Genomic DNA, 15785 nt, shown 5'->3' on the forward strand with positions numbered 1-15785 from the left:
TGGCAACCAAACCTCCTTGAAGGACAATGGAAGAGTGAACTGAAAATTATAAGATCCTGTTCATTCAGATCTGGACACCAGCTAAAAAACAATGATGGTATTTTCCAAAAGTTGTTAAAACTGTCCTAGTTTCTTACTGGATGTTCAGCTTGAGACTTTAGGTGGGTTGGTATTATTTTAATACTGGTTTTTTCATATCTAAATTTTGTACAAAAAAATGTTAAAAAACATTTTGCAGTTAAAGAACTCCAATAAACCTGAAAATATTAAATTTGTGCTAAGGGAAACTAGCTTTATACAAAGGGGACTGGACAGGTCTACTCAATTTTGCATTAAAGAGAGAGGGTTTCTATGGATCCTTACTAAAACAACAAATTCAGTTTGAAAACACTTGTTAACAGATAATATTCAATCTCTCATTGATGGTTATAGAATGAAAGTACAAACTATGGCATTCATGTACACTGCTAAAATCAGCCCTGGTACTATATTAAAATAATCTCATTATCCATTTATTACGCAAACTGGTAATATGACCATTTATTTGAAAGTTACTAACCAGGGTCACAGTTTAATTAGCAGCAATTATTTCAATGCATAGCTGATGTATTTGTAAGGAAAAGTAAAGCAAGAAAAACTTAGCAATTCATAAACAGTTTATCTGTTCACAACCTCTAATTTTATGCAACTTTTCTTAGTCACTAAACCAACGAATTCTTGTTGCTCTTCAGACTGATGCTGACACCAGCTCAATCACAAACAGCTACCACAGATAATTGAAGCATTTCTCTGTCTCAGTTCAGCATCTACCCAGTATAAACTCTCACACAATAAGACACCTAAGGAAACAAGACAGCTAGAAGACCTGTTTTAAAAATTCCTACTTAGGTTGATTTGCTGGAAAAAAAAAAACTCAAATCAGGTTTCTCACATCCCAGGTCAACACTCTAACTACTGGACTTTTGGAAAGCTTTTGATTTGTTATACGTGCTCTACAACCATTAAGCCTGAAAGGCAAATTCTGCAGCCAATGACTCTGGACCCCGAGTTGCAGTGGTAAACTTGGTCTAAGTCCTACATTGGGCATTGGGAATTCTCCTTCCCATTAAAGGGGAAACTTACAGAAACATAGAAATATTTCTTACTCCAGCTTCAGTTTACTGCCTGCTGCATCCCCAGCTTACCAGCAAGCAGGCAATCCTGCTTTTTTTTTACCCATTTACTGCAGCATACAAATACTATCAGAATCTGTTGGGAAATGCCTAACACAGCTTCAGCCTTTTAGTTTCTCCAGGGGGTTTCTCAGGCTATTGATTATTCCCAGCTCTAGCTTACTCTTTAACAGGCAATTTAAATTCCTTTGTCTCATGGCTCCTTTGTAGTGAATTGGAAGATTTTGGTCACCATATGGTCTAAGAGGAGGGGAGAGGATTCTTGATTTCTGATACGCTCTTCTGCCAGGTCTGCTGCTGACAGCTGAGAGTTGCCTCCCCCAGGTTGGTGTTCTGCCGGTTCCCTTAAGTAACAACAGTAATCCTCAGCAGAGGTTGTTAGCTACATTTGGAAACCCCAGGGAAAATGTGACTGCATAGTTACAATACATTAACAATGTATAAAAATACAGCTTAAAAATTATACAAAACACACTGTCCCAATAAGCATATCTTTAGCAGTTTCTACAGACAGCTGGTGTTTAGGATCATTGTGCTCTGGTTAGAGTGTTAATTGTCCATGCAGACCTACAAAATTCTAAATGCTTCAGTCAGGTGGCAGCAGATTTCAGGGTCTGGGATCTCAAAGGTGCTCAGACACTGGCCTCTTATTCCCATTTAGTATTTAGCTCCTTCTGTTTGCCTTTCCAAGGACAACTGGAAGAGACTTGTTAATAATTCTGGTAACTTTAGTACTTTGAAAACAGGGAGATGCACATTCCTAGAATATAGAATGCACCAAAAAGGGTTTTAGGTCCAAGGCAAAGTTCTTTTTTTAGGATGTTTGCTTGCAGCTCCTGCTGAAGTCAACTGGAACTCTTAATGTTCACCCAAGGGCAAAATTTGACATATAACATTTACTTTATGCTATACACAAGCCTGAATAGAGATATATGAAATGCATAACTGAAAAGTAGCTAATAGGTTTGGATAAAGCAAAAAACTGAGAAGCAGCAGTTGTCAGGGGCATGATTTAGTTTGCCACAGCCCTTGTGCAATTCTACTACCATCCTCTTTTTCTCCTGGGGTGACACAGCTGACACAAGAGTATTAATACATCTTTTGTAGTGTTTTCGTTTGAATCACACACAGATTTCTGCCTAGAAATATTGAAGGACTAGTGGGCCAACAGTACAGAAAACAACTCATGACTTTGTCATTCCCCAGCCATCCCCCTGAATCCCACACTGTCAATTAGACCATGGTGGTCTTCCTTCTCCCAGTGTGAGTAGGAAGGAGCTTATGTTGTCAGCAGCATGGTGTGTAGAGATTACATCCACAGCAATTTACAGTGACCTGCAAACCATTCTGAAAACAGCTTAAAGCTGCTTTCCATACAACAAAAATACTGAAAATGTCTATATTGTTTCCCTCTTGAAGGTCAGCTTTAATACTTTTCTTATTCCTGTTGGCATAGTAAAGCACCAGCATGTTGCTGCTTTAATTTCTCCATAAGAGAAAGAGATGCAGAGAGAATTAAAACAAACAAACAAACAAACAAACAAAAAAAAACCATATTGCACTAAACTAATGCACTTAAAGGTGAACCCTTTCTTATGACAGGCTCTGCAAGGACCAAACAGTAATAGCCCTGTTTTTCTCATGTTCATTTCGTGAAAAATGAGAGTTGCTCTCAGGAATCTGCATGATTATTAAGGTGCAAGGACTGAAATAAAAATAAAAGCAGAGTATTTGATTAAAAAAAAAATCCTTTAAATCTACCTGTGAAAGAAATAAAAGTAGTAAAGATCTCACTCCTCTGAAGTGGCAAAGTGCCTCTTGTTCAATCTGCTCATTTGAGGTGGAGAGTGGGACAGAAATGGAAAGCAGGAAATTTGAAGGAGGCCTGCTAGGATGTAGGTATTAATCTCCCATTTGAGAAGCCAAGTCCAGAATCTGCATAACCTACCTGCTCTAATGTCTGCACACTCAGACAATGTCTAGACAATTCTATTGTAGGTAACAGCCTTTCTATGCTGCTGTGAGGAACAGGAGCCATGCAGGAATTACTTCAAAGTGTTAATGAGCACCTACCTATGGAGAGGGAGTGCAGAAATACCACTCTGTGTTTATGTGTGTGTATGTATGTACCTGTGTGTGTATGGGTGTGTGTATACACATAGGTTGATTAAAAACAAAGTACAGGGAAAGTTACTACAGTTAGTAACACAATTCATTGTGCTATTTATGAAGAACTGTCAAATAATACATATTTCTTTGGACTTTCTGACAGCCTCTACCAATTTCAACTAAATTGTGTGATTAGCTAATAGTGTAACTGTTCTGGTCTAATCCATTGGCCTTATACCATGCACCAACATGAAGGCTATCACAATTCAAAGATAAATACATATTAATACACTATCTAAATTTTGCTCTATTTTTCTTTGATTGAAGATAATTTTCTGTACAAAGTCCAAAAAGTCAATAGAAGCAGCAAGTGCTTTGTATCACTGAAATTTAAGTTAGACTGCAGCTCAAGAGGACACACAGTGATGTTTTCTCCCTTGTTTGTACTTATTTGAAAACTCTGTGTAACTGGATTTTAAGGAAGGAGGAAAATAAAGGAACAATTAATGACAGAGTCTTATTACTATATTTCAACAGTGAGTCCATCCAGAAATAAGAACCTGAATAAGTTTACAAATAAAATAATTCAAATTTTAAAAGTTAACAGGTCACTTAGGAAGAAATGCATCAATATGTCAGTGAAATCTGTATTTAAATTACTGAAATGGCATCAGTCAGCAAACCTATATGCTTGGCCTAAAGTGCTGCATTTCTGCTGTCCAGACAGAGCAGGACTGGGATTAAGGTGAACTCAAATAAGCTTCACAGCCCAAAACCCTTAAAAACATGTGCAAGAACCTGGTCATTAAGGGAAAGTCAGAAATTCAGTTTCAGCTCCTAGTCTTTCAGATTCCCAGCTGCAAAATTATCTCAATCATACAAAAAAACCCATATTCAACAGAAGTGATGAATTGCATCTTTTGAATTCCCACAGTCTATCTTACAGACAGGAAAAGGGAAGAGCAAAACATGAGTAGAGTGTAGCTGCCTAATTCAAGAGGCAATACATTACATATTTGCAGGCATTAGAACATTATTATATCTATTTCTACTGTAAAATTTCTAGCACACCAGAAATCCATTAGCAGTGGTGTTCTGGCAAACCACCAAAGAGAAATACATCCTCTTATACCAAAAAAGAAACAAAGATCACAGAATGATTATAGATAAGTAGAGGCTAAAGATCAGCAAGCTCACCCAGAAAATACATTGTAATATAAGCTTTAACAATTCTTCCAAAAAGAGAAAGACAAAAGAAACCCTCTAACTTTGCACCAAAGCAAAGGCTGTGCACATATAGATTAAAAGCTCCAGCCATCGTTTTTCATTAACACTGGAAATGTATTTATATTAATCTCTTTAGCCAGACTTGGCAGCTCTGTTACAGTATCATATTCGTGTTTCCTTGCAATTTCACAATTCGTGATGAGCAGCTTTCCAGACTGAAATACACTAAACCAAATTTATTCCTTGGCTAACTTTTACAGAGGAAGTTTCCTCTGTAATCAAACTGGATACCTGACATAGACAGAAATGCATTAATAATCTGACACCTTGGGATTGATTACTATCCCTTCCGTCATCAGGAGAATTCCCCAGTTTTTATAATTAAGCAAAAACAGAGGTGATGCTAAACATATGGCAACAAAAAAAAAAAAGCTTTCCAACCCTTCCTTTAGGAAGTGGAGTTACATCAGAATTTTCTTACTTATATGCTCTGAAATCATGCATAACTCTATTATAGAAATATAACATCAAGCTCATTTTTCTTCCTTTTCTCTCATCATAACTTCATTGACCACTGCCTAAATTTGACAGACCAAATGGGAAGCGTGATTCATTATAATGAGCAGAGAGACAACTGTAATTTTACTGTTGCCACCAAGGCTGTCTCTGTGAAAGGAAGGTTGAATGGGTGTCACATGGATTACCACACTTACAGTCAGAAAAGGCACAGTTTTGCTCTAACTGAACTGCTTTGTAGAGGAAAAATCATTGAGATGTATTTAGTTATCTCCACTACGATTTAGTCTCAGAACTCCCACTATGGTATATTTGATAACACTCAACTAAGGGCCTAAAATCTGTCCCACCCACTGAACATGAATGCTTTCATTCTGTTCTTCTGAAGCAAATCTCACATCTTTGATATTCAGGCCAACCTCAGTAGGTCATCAGGAGGGGTTTTACTTTAGGAGATGAGTACATCCTGTACATCTGTAACTCTTCCTGCATGTTTATACTCTCCCCAATAGACTCTTTAGCAAGAACATGGAAATCTGATAAGAGGTAAACAATACTGGACAAAAACAAATTCAACTATTATAAAGCTAGTTTTAAGTGGGTTTATTTCTTTGGAGAAAGAAAGGAAGAAGATCAAGAGAGAAAAAAGTATTTTTTCTCAAATGACCTTTTATGCCTCAAAAAAGGGCAGAAGCCCAATTTAGATGAAATATCCCTTTGTAGGTCATCTTTAATAAAAGTACAAGATGATTCTTCTCCTTCACCTCACTGTATATCACACTAGATGACAGTATTTTATTTCCTTTGGTATAGTGGAAATAAAGTAAATGGAACAGAATAAGGACACATGACAAATACTCTCTTAACACTGTTTTGTCTTTTTTTTTTTTTAAAGAAATAGAACTATTATCATACAACTAGTGCTTCAATCAATTGATAAAGGGATCCTTTTTTGGCTTACATGATTTATTTGTATTTTATGTTTATACAAGCAGATTCCATAACCCTTCATTAAAACACTTGAAAAGAAACAGAAAAGCTACAAAAGGAGTTCTTTTCAATAATATAGCAGAAAGCAACCACATGCTTCAGTATTTCTGTTAGCATTATCAGACAACACATTACATTAAACAACTTCTTAATATATTGGTGCAAAGTAAATTGTTAAATATTCTCCTAAAACACAGATTTTAATTACCTATTTGATTAGGTGTACAAGTAAGGTATCTCTCACTGCCTCATTCATCTACTACTATTTCATAATACAGTTTGGACAATAAGGATCTAAAACTAAATAGAAAGCAATTAGGTATTTGAAGAATTTTAGAAACATAGTGAATTCTGTTCAAATCAGAAGATTATTTAGAAGGAAAATTTATTATATAATTGAAAAAACAGGGAAACAGGTGGACCATTACAGAAGAATCACAACAACAGTGGCTCACAAACTGTTAAGTCCAAAAGCCTGGAAAGTATCAAGAGTCCAGCAGTTTGAATAAGGAAGCATCAGGTTATAGCCAAGCCAATTCTCATCAACAGTATAAAAACAGAGTATCTTTTAGTTATACACAAGAAGTGAGAGGTTTACCAGTAGGAAAGCTGTCTATCACAAGCCAATCTACAATTCTAAAGCATCCTCCAGGGTGAAAACCATCTGATGAAAGGCCACAACCCTGACTCAGCCCATGGTGGGGAGCAATGGTACCAGCAGGATGAGTGAGAGGTACTTCTGCCTTCCCTGGCCACAGCACCCCTGACACTGGGAAACAGGGCAATGAACTGGTTCAGTATTTCCTACCAGATTTGTATTTGATAATTGGTGCTCTGGGATTTGAAAACCTGATTTTTATGCATGTTTTGGAAGAGGAAAGAAGTCTCCCCATATGGAGGGGTTATTACACTGGGTAATAACCTGCTGCTTCTCATGCTAAGACAGCCAGGAAGAGAATCAGAGCAACATGTATGAAGCCTTTCAAACCAAAGTGTAGAATTTGATTTGGCTGTGGTTTTCTTCAAGGAAACTCTTTCTGTACCAAGACAACACAGTTGTTGGTAAATGCAGTTTTTACCCACTAGCAGGTTCCAACCAAATGAAAACAATTACATTAGAGACCACACCATACAGAAAGTCTTGTCAAAAGAAGCCTGTTTCCAGCCACTGAGTGAGGAAATGTGAGCACACCCATCTTGAATCTTACTAACAAAACGCATTAAAAAATGCTATATAAATTTCATCTAACCACAGAAACAAATAGCTGCAGACTTCAAAGGTAGCACCTTATGTCTGTAATAAATGCTGCAAAGCCAGCAAAAAAGTCCAATGCTTTGATACAACAGAGTTCCTGTGCACAAGTTGAGCACTGTTACTTGCTAGCTAAGATGTTCCATATGTTAACAACATATTGTTTTAATACTGCCTGTTGATTCAGTTTCTGGACTAAATACACATTTCTCAGGAAGAAACACTATCCTGAGTATTAAAGGGCTGAACAACCTATTCCTTGTATAATGATCTTACAGAATTAAAGACTGTGAGTTTGCAGGCTGATGGTTTTCCAGCCATTCATTAAGTCGTCCGATTCTACACCAGAAAGCCCAATAGTTTTTATTGCTTTCATTCTCCATATCTTCATTCCTAGCTCCATGCATCACTTGACTCATTGTCTAGAAAAGGAAATTTCAATTCATTTCACTGCTTAGCTGAGGAAAGTATTTGAGCCCCAAGCTAAACGGCCTGCAGCACTTCCTCTCTAAGTGCTATTTTTACAAAAGGTTACGATGCCAAAGGAGTTCTCAAGGAGAAAGTAAAAAACAGGGCAGAGTGGCTGGACAACACTAGGAGAGACCTATGAAGGGAACTGTATCAGCAGGAAGTCTGCTGACTCAGGAAAGAGATGCCCTATAAATATAGGGCATAGTATAGAAAACCCCTGCTATGCACATTCCAATTCATGTGCTTTCCTGTTTACCACCCTCTCCCTATGCCTTACTCCAAGTAGTACCTATACGTAACAATTCATAGGGCCATAATAGTGTTGTAGCAACAGTGGTCTGAGAATCTAATGACAGAAAGCAATCAAGTAATCACTCCTATTAGACCAACTTGTATGGCTGTTGCTTGCTTTCGTAAACACAAATCCTATTCTAGCTGTTAAACCATAACCAAATAAAGAAATTATTGGAAAGGTAAAGGCTTTTTTTGTATTATTTACAGATGTGGCATTAGTCTATACACAAACCAAACATTCAAGTAAAAACCCTGGTGCCTAAACTGATGTTAGCTTATAAGGATATAATTTAATTTCAACAGTAAATCCAGAGATTACACTTTGACTATTAGAGTCACTTTTTAAAGGTTAAATAAAAATACAATTTTTCTTTTAAAATCTCTCATAATGGCTTATACAACTGTTAAAGTTACTGTCACTTGGAGATACTTGACACTTAGAAGATAAATTCATAGGTGCTGAAACACATTATTTGATTCTTCCCCTAGTTTAAGCAGTTTTACTTAAAAGTTGAGGCTAAATATAGCACATGATTGATCTGTGCATGATGCAGAGTTGAAGTATCTCTGTATATGCGTGTGTGAAGTATATTTCTCCTAACTGACCTCGTAATCTAAGGTATACCATCAAGCAAGAAAAACATCATACTAAAACAATGATAATATCTCTCCAGAATAATTAATAATTTTCTTCCTACACACACACACACTCAAAAATATACAGTAACACATTTTCTATAATTATTCTTGTGTCCAAAAAAATCAGACTATGAAAAGGCAATTTACTCGGTGCTGATAATCCCACATATTTTAATTACTCTATCCTAAAACAACAAAAGCTGCTTCCAGTCAATGCTCTTACCTAAGCACAGTAAAATATTCTTTATCACATTCATTGAGAGGAAAAAAAAGAACTGACCTTTTCAGAAACTTTTTTTAATGGTCCAGGAAGGTATCTTATGAGTGAATGCAATGCAATTACACAATTGGAAATGACAGATAAATTAAACAAATTATCTTTTTCATTCTCATTTTAACCAAGATGCCAATTAAGCACTCATAGGAATTTTACAGACATCACTTAAATTTTTCATATCCAACTGAAATCAACAAACTTGTGTTGATTTCAATAGCCTTTACCAGTAGCTGGTACTAAATCAACAAATCTAGTGACAATAATAGAGAAAAAATCATAACAGAGACTTGTTAATCTAAAACTAAATTATAATATAAAAAATAAAATGCAATTGAGTTATTAAAAGCAATTTACCCTTTCAAGAGAAGTTTTAAGCATAATAGAACAGTGTACAAAAAAAACTGAAGGAAGGTAATAAACTTACCAAAAATCATCATAGGTTTAGGGGAAAATTTTCTTATCAAATTAATCTGGTATTTTTCTTTCTTGTAATCTTGGATTACAAATTCCATAGTAATAGTGATTATATAATAAGATCAAAGAACATAGTTCCTATTTTCTAAACAGGAAATTCTAAGCTTGAAAGAAGGAAGTTTAAAAAAAAAAAAATCCTGAGCAAATCCTGGGAACTATGTAAAGAAGGATATCAATTAGAAATGTGAAACCTGTGCTACCTTTATACATGACACTGTCAAAAAGCAGTAGTGAATGTATAATCCAGCAAGGATATACTGAGGTCATCGAAAAGGAACAGAAATTATTAAAGGCCTTAAAGGATGCCATTTTATCAAAGATCCAGGAGCTCAATCTTTGGAATATAACAAAAAGAAGGCCGATGTGCTATATATACCAAGGTGGGAGGAAAACTCCATGCTGTAGAGCTTTTTTTACACTGAAACTATGGTTAAACATTTAGCAATCAGGGCAATTAGCTATTCAAACAATGTATATTTTGACAAATTCCTAATTCCTGCACTTCTTCATCACAAAAATGAAAAGAAAAAAAAAAAATCCCCAACAAATCACAAAAGGCAGGAATCCTTTACAATTATGCTGTACAGGTCTAACTGTATAATCCCAGCATTCTCCCCAGCCTCAGGATGTTTAGTGAACCTTAAATTTTTTGCCTTACCTTTCTTTGCCTTTGAGCCCAAACAGACTAGTTGTCAGAAATCTCTGCAGAATTAGCATTTCTCATTAAGCATAAAAAAAAATAAGTCATTCAAAATCAGTTTTTCCAATATACATGTTAGCAGCAAACGAAATAATTGCCTCCCAGAGAACAAAATCAACCTCTGAAATTCAGCAACAATATAAATGAAAAAGTGTTTTCCAAGCCCTGTTTGCAATTACAACCACATTGGTTTTTCCATCACAAACTAGTATAGGGAAAGGATGGCCTTGCAAAACAGGGCTGTGAAAGAACCATCCTGTTGGGTCAGCTGGGGTTCTGATCACAGAGCACATCATAAACACTACTCAACAAACGATTCAAAGAAAGCACAAAACACAATTCAGGATCTCATTCAGAATATAGACCTGAACCTAGTCTATATTGTGCTACATGTAAATTGATTATAAATATTAAAATTAAATATAAATATTACAATTAAATTTTCAGAGCACTCTCATATGGTAAAAAAGGACATTATTTTAAGTAAGAATCAATTACTAAAATGTGATCGTACCCAAGTGGGGCTCCTCAACCTGAACGCACACAGCATGAACAAGAAAAGTGAATAGAGCTTGAATTCCCTTGATCCCAATAAATTCCAGCCACCAGTGGGAAAAATTGGGACTGTGTGCAGCCAAGATATTCATTAAAGTAACTAAAAGGGGGCTGAGTTGGACTTTAGGGAGATGCAAAACAGATCAAAGGAAGTGCTGCTCTTCCTCAAGTTGGATCACTGAGCACACACAGTTACCCAAACAGTTTCCAGGCACCACCCCAAAAGTACCAGAGATGGTAAAGCACAGAGTACTTTTAGAGAAGGAAAGGCAGATGGGTCCTCTCACACCCAGCAGCACAACCCAGCAGGTCACACCACGAGGAGTCCCTCAGCTGCACACCCGTCCTGCAGGCAGGAGGAGCGCAGGACTCACAGGGGCAGCACAGGAGAAAGACTCACCGAAAACACAATAGTCACAAACGGGGTAACTGCATTTTCCAAACCACTTGGGGAAATTAATCCTTTTGAATTCCACACAGCAAATGTTTACAATTTAGAGCAAATTTAGAAATATGTTTTTCTTTTACAGCTTACATGACACATTGATATTAGTGCTGGAGACCATTTGCCAAGAGAAATTACAGGCAAGGTTTCAGCAGTTTGCCTCATGAAAATGCTGGCACTTGTCTGTCAGGCTGCCTTTTATTTTGCTTCTGCTTTCAGGATTTTCTGATGAAGTTTACAATCTGATTCTGTAAGGTTTGCAAGACTAGTTAAAAGACATTCCTAATAAATACTCCCCACAAAGCATGAGGAATGCATCTGTATCCTTCTCAGCAGAAGCTGCAAAACATTCAGTGGCGAGGCAAAATAATTGAACTGCTGGAGTTCCAGGAACCTTCCAGTATCACTAACCAGAAATAATTTAAATTAAGACTGATACATACAAAAGATCTATCAATATTTTCTGAATAAGATTTTTTGCTTTTGCCTACCTTTTCATAAACTAAGAGAAAAGGGTGTTTATTTTCCAAATAGAGAATAGAATGATTGCAGAGATTTTAAAATTTGTCCGATATTTAAACTGTCAGTCTTCTGAATGTAATTGATCATCACGGCCATTAATTTATACACAGTGTTGGTACTCCTTTGGGACAGAGCCAGCTGTTCAATGGGAAGAGAAAATGTGTGAGCTCCCTAAAGTGGCAGTTTCTGACCACATCTTGCCCAGCCTGCTACTTCTTTATAGATTACTTTCCACTAAAACATGCACCAGAGGAATTAAATTGGTGTTGCAAGAAGAGAAAGTAGGTTTTGATTATGCCTCATCCTAGTGGCTGAGCATCACCAGGAAGGACAGAGCAGTCCCAAAGCACTGAATATAAATTTGAAATCCTTATTTATGCTTGTGGACCTTCAGAGCACTTCCTCATCACCACAAACCTGAGGATCCCAGGCTATGAACATGTTCACTCAAAAAACCAAAAAACAAACAAACAAAACACAAACAAACAAAAACCCCAAACAAACAAACCAACCAAACAAACAAACGAACTAAAAAACAAACATGATCAAGGAGGACATTTCTTGTTATAGCACGAGAAGCCAGAGTACATGCAGGTAGCCAGATGCTTCAGGGAGCTTTCTGAAGGCCAAGCATCTCCTCACCACGGTGCTGGTGTCCACAAAGCACCTCAAAAGTGACCACATTTCAAACTCATACTCAAGAAACACTCTCTGCTTGTCTCCATGATGGGACACACCACAGCCCTTATATGAAGGTTGATGCTGCATCTTTCTTACCCATCATGGCTACCACAAAGTGAACTTGGGATGATCACCCAGAGCCTATACAGTCTCCAGACAAGTGCAGATATTGCAGTTTTTCTGATTACCCATCTGGCAGTATGCCCCTTCCAAAACTAACCCCATGACTACAGCCTGCTTTGGGCCATCATGCCATCAGGTCTTGGCTGCTTCACCTGCAGACAAACATGCCCCAGCCCAAGTCCCCTCAGACAGATCCACATGGGCTGCAGGGCCAAAAGGGCTTCAAAAGAGGTTTTCGGAAGCACGTCCCATTTCCTGATGAGCTCTGCTGTTTAATCATATGGTTAAAACCCAAGCTAAGAGTGTAATTTAAGAAGAAATACCCTGCATGAAGAAAGAAATAGCCATTTGCTGAGCCACAGATGCCATGAAAGTACTAAAAATGTCAAGGGGAAGGAATTGAAAAAAGAAAATGAGGAAGCAAACTTCATTGCTTTGTGACTCCTGCACCGGGTCAATGGCCAGTGCCGGACACATGTGGAGAGTGGGAAGTCTGTGAGCAGCACCTGCCTGCACTGCCCAGCCAGCCAGTCCCAGCTCTGCTGGTGCTGGAGGCAGCACCAACAAGGAACAGCCAGAGAAAACAGCTCCATTAGATGCAGCCCTGAACGCATAAGGATACCAAGGCAACGGATTCATAAACACACCGACGCAGCTAATGCGTCCCTAACCTCTGCCTAAGGGGGTGAACCTTTTTTTAAAAATACAGCTGATTTGATCTGAAAGCTTCTTTGTAAATGCTTCAGCCAGTTGAACAGGCAAGAGAAGCTAAAAAGAAACACTGCATCTTAAAAAAAGCTCATTGTAGAGACACTATGGCAACTCAGGGGGAAAAAAGGAAGAGAGAATGAATGGTGACTTATGAGGAGAAAATACCATCATCATTGGGAAAAAAAAAGGAAACTACACTATAATTATAACAGCTTATTATTAATTTTTTATTATCATTCCAGATTATACTTCAGTGTCTTTCACATCTGCATTTAATGCAAAAAAATGTGCATTCACAACTGGTTGAGATCCAAAGTGAGCAAGACAAAGCATGCAGATTTCCGTGTTAAATTAAAACTACCACACTTTAATGCCAGTTGGAAATTTTTTTGTTTCCTTCCTCTCAGTTGCATCCAGAACTTGCAGAACACTCCTATTCCAGGTCTCAGTTTTCTTGATGTCTAAAATGTCAGTGTAAGTTCTGCTTCTTTTTATTTTCCCACCCACCTTGGGTGTCTTCCCACCTTGTTTCACTGCAGAAATCAGCCTTTGCTTACAGGCCACTCTTGTAAGAGGTGGCAGAGGAAGGGACTAGGAAAGGAAAGTTGCTTCAACACCCAGCTTCAACAGAATCATACAATATCCTGAGTTGGAGGGTATTCATTGGGGTCATTGAGTCCAACTCCTGGACCTGTGTAGGACACCCCAAGAGTAACACCATGTCCCTGAGAGAATTGTCCAAATGCTTCTTGAACTCTGTCAGACTTGGTGCTGAGACTGCTTCCTTGGAGGGCCCAACCACCCTCTGGGTGAAAAGCCCAACCTAAACCTCCCCTGACTCAGCTTCATGCCATTTCCTCGAGTCCTGTCACTGGTCACCACAGAGAAGAGATCAGTGCCTCCCCTCCTCTTCCCCTCATGAAGACGTTGTAGACTGAAATGAGGTCTCCCCTCAATCTCCTCTTCTCCAGGCTCAACAGACCAAGTGCCCTCAGCCGCTCCTTGTAAGGCTTCCCTTCCAGACCCTTCACCATCCCTGCGGCCCTCCTCTGGACGCTCTCTAATAGTTTAATGTCTTTTTTATATTGTGCACACAAAATTCAAGGTGAGGCCACGCCAGTGGAGAGTAGGGCAGGACAATCACCTCCTTTGATAGGCTGGCAATGCTGTGCTTAATAGTAGCATGTCCTTTGGTGCAGTGAAGAGATAAAACAGGTAATGGGGGAAGGGAGACAAGTAGGAGACAGTGAACATTTCTGCCAGCCTGAACTGTCAGTGTACAGAAAGTTGCCAAGGAAAAGGTTGCAAGAAAAACAAGAATTTTGTGTGGTACCTATGGTGATGCAAAAGTGGACAACTATTCCTGATGTAAAGATAAGAGAAAGAAATATGTGACTCTGAAGAACTAAGTGAGAAAAGAAATAGAAAATACACAAACACAATAGAACTGAAAATACAAAAGGGTACACAACTGGGTATGCCATGAGACAGCACAGGAAAATGCAGCAAAGCAAACAGAGAAACTCTCAGATAAAAAGATGGATTTGAAGAGAATAGAGAAAATAACGCCCACACAGAAAGCAGCAAAATACAGAAAAGCTATTTGTGGACAAGCATTAGGAGTTGGGCATATTTTAGTTTCTGGGGTCTTTTAAGCTCTCTGTTTGCTACTCTCATTTTAATTTTTAACTTTATTTCCTCCATAATTTGGGGAACCACAAGGAGGAATAAACACTTTCACTGTGACTGACCACCACTGATATCATAATTACAGACGACGCTTAGATGTATTCATATGTACAAGCCATATATACCAACCTTTAAAAAACACGGAAACTACAAGAAAGAAGACAGACAAAGGCTGGGAGAGTCTCTCCTTTCTGATAATCTATGTATTTCAAATTATTTCTCTCCTCTATGTCCCCCATACCTTCTTTACCATCTTCCAAATGTGTATTACACATAAGAGCTAATTTTATCACAGGGGCCTACTTCAGCATGCTTTAGATATTAGCAAAGGTTCAGTTATAAATACTTTTCCAGAGGATAACTAAAATCTTGAAGCTTGCTGCTTACCAGAATTCAACAACTTTTCAACTATAAAGTTAGTGTTGTCTAAATTTGCAAACCACTTCTCAAAAAAAATTAGTTTTTTTTTCTCAGGTCCCTTAAGATATACACACAGAATATACTATGGAGAGTAAGAACTGCAAAGAAGAAAAATATATACAGCCTTCTGAATGAAGCAGATATTTTCACAGGAACAATAATTAAAAATACATTTTAAATTTTGGTCTGGTTTACACTTAGTTATTAAAATGCTGACAGCCACCAGTTTTCAGCAAATCCACCTTTTAATATCCAGGGGAGCTCTGAGTGAGAAATTTGCTTTTATGGTAAACTGAAAGAAGGCAAGGCACACCTGGAGTTCTGTGTCCAGTTCTGGGCTCCTCAGTACAAGAGAAATATGGAGCTCCTGAAGCAAGTCCAGCAGAGGACAACAAAGATTATTGAGGGACAGGAGCATCTATCTTTTGAGGAAAGGCTCAGGGAGCTGGACCTGTTCAGTCTCAAGCAGAGACCCCTGAGACGGGACCTCACCAATGCCTATAAGTATCTGAAGGGAA

General features: G+C 37.9%; 1 protein-coding gene across 6 annotated transcripts in view; it reads right to left on the reverse strand.

Moving 5' to 3' along the window:
• The window catches only part of ADAM22 (ADAM metallopeptidase domain 22), a 128836-nt gene that overhangs the window by 95877 nt on the left and 17174 nt on the right, over positions 1 to 15785 (reverse strand). The gene's annotated exons all lie outside the window — the stretch shown is intronic.

The sequence above is a fragment of the Empidonax traillii genome, unplaced genomic scaffold (assembly GCF_003031625.1).
Source record: "Empidonax traillii isolate 1590-97213 ecotype Southwest subspecies unplaced genomic scaffold, ASM303162v1 scaffold619:size634076, whole genome shotgun sequence".
Classification (NCBI taxonomy): domain Eukaryota; kingdom Metazoa; phylum Chordata; class Aves; order Passeriformes; family Tyrannidae; genus Empidonax; species Empidonax traillii.